The sequence below is a fragment of the Eptesicus fuscus genome, chromosome 15 (assembly GCF_027574615.1).
Source record: "Eptesicus fuscus isolate TK198812 chromosome 15, DD_ASM_mEF_20220401, whole genome shotgun sequence".
In the NCBI taxonomy this organism is placed as follows: Eukaryota; Metazoa; Chordata; class Mammalia; order Chiroptera; family Vespertilionidae; genus Eptesicus; species Eptesicus fuscus.
Window position 1 is genome coordinate 11,887,073 of NC_072487.1, and position 6,000 is coordinate 11,893,072.

The window sequence follows — 6,000 nt, forward strand, 5'->3', positions numbered from 1 at the left end:
GCGGGGATCAGGCCAAAACCGGCTCTCTGACATCCCCCGAGGGGTCTTGGATTGTGAGAGGGCAGTTCTAGGGTGACACACCCTGGAATCGGGCTCCCTCCTCTCTGGTTCCGGGTGCGTCACCCAAGAACTGCAGCTGTCAAGTCACTGCAGCTCAGCAGCTCCTGCATTGAGTGTCTGCCCCCTGGTGATCAGTATGCGTCATAGCTACTGGACAGTCAGCTGGTCGTTTAGGCTTTTATATATATAGATTGCCAAACATTTCTTAGCTTACAATGAAAGCTGGCCCATGAGAGGAAAACAAAAAAGTGGACACTGTGTGACAAATGTTTAAGTAAAGAAAACATTCAAGTGTGTGTTTTTGTTGCAACAGCCTAGATGGCAGACTGTGGGAAGCCAAATATAAGACTCAGGTAAGGAGACCATGTGGTTATACTATGGAGAGGCCCAACAGTCTCAATGATGAAGTCAAGCATTAAATAGTTATGTTAGAAAAGATGAAAAGTAAAAGTTAATGCTATGATCACAAATTAATGAAAGGCAAAACAAAGAATTAAGATGTTCAACAAAACCAAGAGTTGGTTATTTGGGAAAAAACTACCTGAAATAGACAAATTTCTGAAGAATATGAATATCAATAGCCCACAAATTAATCTGTAGACTCAACTCATTCTAATTAAAATCCAAACAAGAACCTTCCCAAAAGTTGACAAGCCTACTATGAAATTTATATGGAGCAGAAAAGTGTCAAGAATTCCCAACAAACTCACTCCTGCAGAATGTGGTGTGGAACTTACTATAAAATGAGATCTGAAGAAAAGAGGAAAGGAGAAGAGAGGAGATCACGTGTGTGTACATATGTATTCTGTCCACTGTAAACTGTATTTCACACTGAGTTGTGATAAAAAATAAAAATGTGAAAACCCCAGTCAAGAGAAACTTTTCAACATGTGAAAAAATATGTTCAAGAATGTCCATAGCAACACCAGTGGAATAACAACAGAAAAAGCTTTAACCAACCCACATGCTCACCAATAAGAAACTTATTCCAGTGGAATATTAATCAGCAGAATAAAAAATGAACCATAGTTACATATTATCAACATGAATGAATCTCATACATTTTAATAGAAAAAAAAAAACAAGTTGAAGAAGAATACTTACATTGCAATTGCATTTATGTACAGTATCAAAACCAACAAAACTAAATGTATCACTTATAAATGCAACTTTATAGTAAAACTATAAAGAAAAAAATGTCAATCCCATGGGAGAGGTGGAGAGGATGTAAAATGAAAATACCAAAGGGAAAGTTACATAAAGGGCTACAAAAATATTAGTAATCTAGCCCTGGCCAGGTGGCTAAGTCGGTGGAAGTATTGTCACGTACACAAAAAGATCGCACGTTTAATTCCTGGTCAGGGTGCATACAGGAGGCAACCGATCCATGTTTCTCTCTCACCCTGATGTTTCTCTCCCCTCCTCCCTAAAATAAAATTTAAAAAAACATATCCTCGGGTGAGGATTTAAAAAAAAAAGCATCTATTTTTACACTGGGTGTTAGGTATAGGCTGGGTTTATACTCAAAATATGTAATAATCCAAACTGACCCCCAACAAATCTAAAAAGACAACTGCTAGAGTAATTTATCAGAGTTCAAACTGTGGCTACTTCCCAGGCATCATGTCTTAGAGATGGATCTTAAGAGATGTGCAGGTCCAAGCAGCTAGGGCAGTTCTTGGAGGTTCAGATCTGTAATTACCGACCAGCCTTTATGTCTGTATCTTAACAATAAGTACAGCCATACTAGTGCCTACCTTCTGAATAATAAATAGCCCTGGATATATGAGTGTCTTTTATGCCTTATAACATATAGTATACATTGTATTTTTGTATATATACAGCACTCCCAAATCCTATGTAATGAAGAGCTAATATGCTAATTAGACTGGACGGTGGAACGACCTTCCAGAATGACCTTCTGGATGACCTTCCGATCTTCTGGATGACCTTCCGGAAGGACCAGTGGGTGGGGGGCAGGGCCTCTAGTAGTAATATAATGCAAGCCACAAATATGAGCCACATATGTAATTTAAAATTTTCTGTTAGCTACATTATAAAAAGGGAAGCAGAGGAAACTAATTTTATAACATTTTGTTTAACTCAATATTTCCAAAATATCATTTCAAAAGGTAATCAGTATCTAAAATTATTGATGAAATATTTGATCTAATTTTGCACTAAATCTTCAAATCTAGTATGTAGTTTACACATATGGCACCTCAAAGCTGAACTAGCCTCATTTTAAGTACTTAATGTGTCTAGTGGCTAAGGTGTGGAACACAAGCACAGAATATCTCATACATTTAAATAATAGAGTAATAGGAATTTCCATTTGTGTAGATATTGAAAGATCTCTCAGATATATTATTTAGTGCAAAAAAAAAGATGTAAAACTACATAAAGACAGCATGAGCCAATGTACACCTCTAAGAACTTTAATTTTTTGAAGTGTATACATGTAATATATATATGTATATACTAGAGGCCCGGTGCATGAAATTCGTGCACGGGTGTGTGTGTCCCTCAGCCCAACCTGCACCCTCTCCAATCTGAGACCCCTCGGGGGATGTTCGACTGCCAGGCCTAAACAGGCAGTCGGACATCCCTCTCACAATTCTGGACTGCTGGCTCCCCACTACTTGCCTGCCTGCCTGATTGCCCCTAACCGCTTCTGCCTGCCAGCATGATCACCCCCTAACCACTCCCCTGCCCGCCTGATCAATGCCTAACTGCTCTCCTGCTGGCCTTATCATCCCCAACTGCCCTCCCCTGACAGCCTGGTCACCTCCAAATGCCCTCCCCTGCATATTCCCTCTTTATTAGATAGGGTTTTTTCTTTAACATATTGGACAGCCCTAACTGGTTTGGCTCAGTGGATGGAGCAATGGCCTGCAGACTCAAGGGTCCCAGGTTCGATTCCAGTCAAGGCCATGTACCTTGCTTGGGGGCACATACCCAGTGGGGACTGTGCAGAAGGCAGCTGATCGATATTTCTCTCTCATAGATGTTTCTAGCTCTCTATCCCTTTCCCTTCCTCTCTGTAAAACATCAATAAAATATATATATAAAAAAGAAACATTTAAGATTCCTCCACATCTGCCTGGCTGGTGTGACTCAGTGGCTGAGAACCTAGGCTGGGCCAGGAGGGGATCACTGCATGGGTGGGTGCAGGCGCCGCTGCTGGCCTGAGACCCCAGGCTGGGGGCACGGCTTGATCGCCGTGGGTGCAGGCGCCGCTACTGGCCTGAGACCCCAGGCTGGGGGCATGGACCCAAACCTCCCCTTGGTGCTAGCATTCCCAAGTGGCTGCCAGCGGGGCATAGTGATGCGGGGACGTTCCCACCCTGCCCCCAGCTGCTTGGCCCTGCACTCATAGGCTCTGAGAGGCCAGGGGGCATTCTGGGACCCCTGCCGCACAGGGCCTACTGGCCTACAGGCTAGGAGCAGCCTGGGTCCTGAGGATGTTCCGGGACCCAGGCCAATCAGCACATGTGTATGCAAATTACCCACCATCTTTGTTGGGTTAATTTGCGTACTCGCTCTGATTGGCTGGTGGGCGTGGCTGGTGGGCGTAGCAAAGGTGCGGTCAATTTGCATATTACCCTTTTATTAGGTAGGATAGGGTGGGGCAAAAATACATTTACAGTTGTGAGTACAAGAAACCGTTTATTCTTATATTATTTGTTAATTATTGTTATTTTCCATACAAACCACTGTAAACCTACTTTTGCCCCACCTTGTATATCAAAATTTTAAGAATAGAGATATAGTTAATCAACAAGGCATGTAACAATGGAAAAATATTGTGAAATCACAATAGTTAATCTAAGAGGAACTATACTCACATTTCCTACCAAGATGCCAGCACTACTGATTCTATCACTGTGACTATTGGGCCTTCTCTGCCTGTTTTGACAGACAGGCATCCTAGACAGGCCACCGTCATCACTTGCCCTGTGAACTTCCTACTGTTCTCAACATTGCAAATCCTGCCCTGACTGAAGCTGGAAGTAAGTTTAGGGAAGTAGGTAAACCAAGAAGGAAGCATGTCTAAAACCTATATGGCCTGTGGCTTTATTTTAAGTCAAATGCACTGGAACATAGGAGATGCCCTAGACATACCATTCATTTAGTCATCCTTTTAAAAAAGGAAGTGAACTTATATCTGACTTAATTTTTTCCTGACACATTCATGTTTGTCATTATCACTTCCTTTTAAGTAAATCTGTGACAACACGTATGAAGAATTTTATTACAGTGTTTCCTAGGGGTCCCCTCAGCATCCTATATAATAAAAGCCTAATATGCAAATCGATCAAATGGCAGAACGACCAGTCAGCAGGGAGCGGGACTGGCAAGTGGGTGGTGCCAGGCCAGCAAAGGTGGGTGCCAGTGAGCAGAAGGAGTGGACAGTGATGAGGGGGCGGTGGTGACTGGTGGCGGTGGGGTAATGGGGGAGCAGGGCTGGGCACTCGCTGGCCTGCGCCCTCCGATCACCTCCTGCAGAGGGAGGCCACCAGCAATGGTGGTGATTGGCCTTCCAGTTGCCTCCTGCAGAGGGAGGCCACCGGTGGCAGTGGTGGGGCAATGGGAGGTAGGGTTGGCCCCTTGCTGGCTGGCGCCACTCCTTGATTGGCCAGCTGGTCACCTCCTGAAGAGGGAGGCAGGGAGTGGCCTAAGCCATCAGTTGGACATCCCCCAAGGGCTCCCAGACTGCTAGAGGGTGCAGGCCTGGCTGAGGGACCCTCTGAGTGCATGAATTTTCATGCACCGGGCCTCTAGTTACTGGATAATATTCCAGTCTTCTTTTTGTTTTTTTATTTTGTTTTTTTGGAAAATCAGAAACACATAGTTCCATATTTCCTTCTGACCCCTTTTTTTGTTTTCCATATATCTTTAGGACCTACAGCATTGTTCAGGAATCTCTCCTCAAAGTCATAACAGTGTTCTTAGAGCAATATTGATCTACAGTTGAACCCTTTTAAGGTGGTTCTATTCTATCTACTCTACTTCCTTAATAATACTAGTTATGTGATCTTTAATCCATAGGGTATTTTTAATGGTGGAGAAGGGGGCAGAGAGAGATTTACAATTTGAGCAACAAGGCCTCCATATCATCATATGTTGATACTACACTACTAGCCTCAAACAGTAAGATATTACTTATCCTCAAAATGAAAGTCATTCTCAGCTTTATCACCTTAGTCCTGTTCTTCAAAGTTGCTACTGCTAAGCCTAACAAACAGCTTCCGGCCCATGTGGTCAAGAGGTGAGCAGAACTGCACCTGGCCATGAGGGAGCAGCAGAAGCTTGGAGCAAGGTAGTCAAGTGGCCAATTGTGACTGTGACCAAGGAAAAATGAGTCAGAACCTCCTGATGTCACTGGCCATGAGCCCACAGAAAGACTGGGAGTGCATCAAGCATGGCCTGAGGAGGCCATCAGTAATTCCATTAATTTATTCAATACTACGAATAAACTGAAAAATTAGTTTCACCTTTTTATTTATTTATTTGTGTGTGTGTGTGTGTGTGTGTGTGAAACCTCACCCAAGGATACTTTTTCCATTGATTTTTTTTTTTTTTTTTTTAGAGAGAAAGTGGAAGGGAAGGAGAGAGACAGAGAGAGAAACATTTATGTGAGACACATCAATTGGTTGCCTCCTGCACACACCCCAACAGGGCTGGGGATAAAGCCTGCAGTCGAGGTATGTGCCCTTGACTGGAATCAAACCTGTCATCTTTCAGCCATGGGCTGACGCTCTAACCACTGAGAAAACTGGCTAGGGCTAATCTCACCTTTTTAATCGAGTATGCCTTTGTCTCATTTTATGCTCTATTTCAGTGTCTTTAAATATATCATGCAGGCCATCATAGTCAAAGACCCATCCCAATAGTTTCTGATTCAGGAGATCTGCAGCCAGGTCGAGGAATTTGTAT

The 6,000-nt window shown here is 43.2% G+C and overlaps 1 long non-coding RNA gene across 1 annotated transcript in view; it reads right to left on the bottom strand.

The window, feature by feature from the left end:
• The window catches only part of LOC129151629 (uncharacterized), a 70,108-nt gene extending 64,641 nt beyond the window's left edge, over window positions 1-5,467 (bottom strand). Inside the window, exon 1 of the long non-coding RNA XR_008558268.1 lies at window positions 5,264-5,467. This is a non-coding gene — a long non-coding RNA (uncharacterized LOC129151629). The remainder of the gene's footprint in view (window positions 1-5,263) is intronic.
• Between the last annotated feature and the right edge of the window lie 533 nt (window positions 5,468-6,000).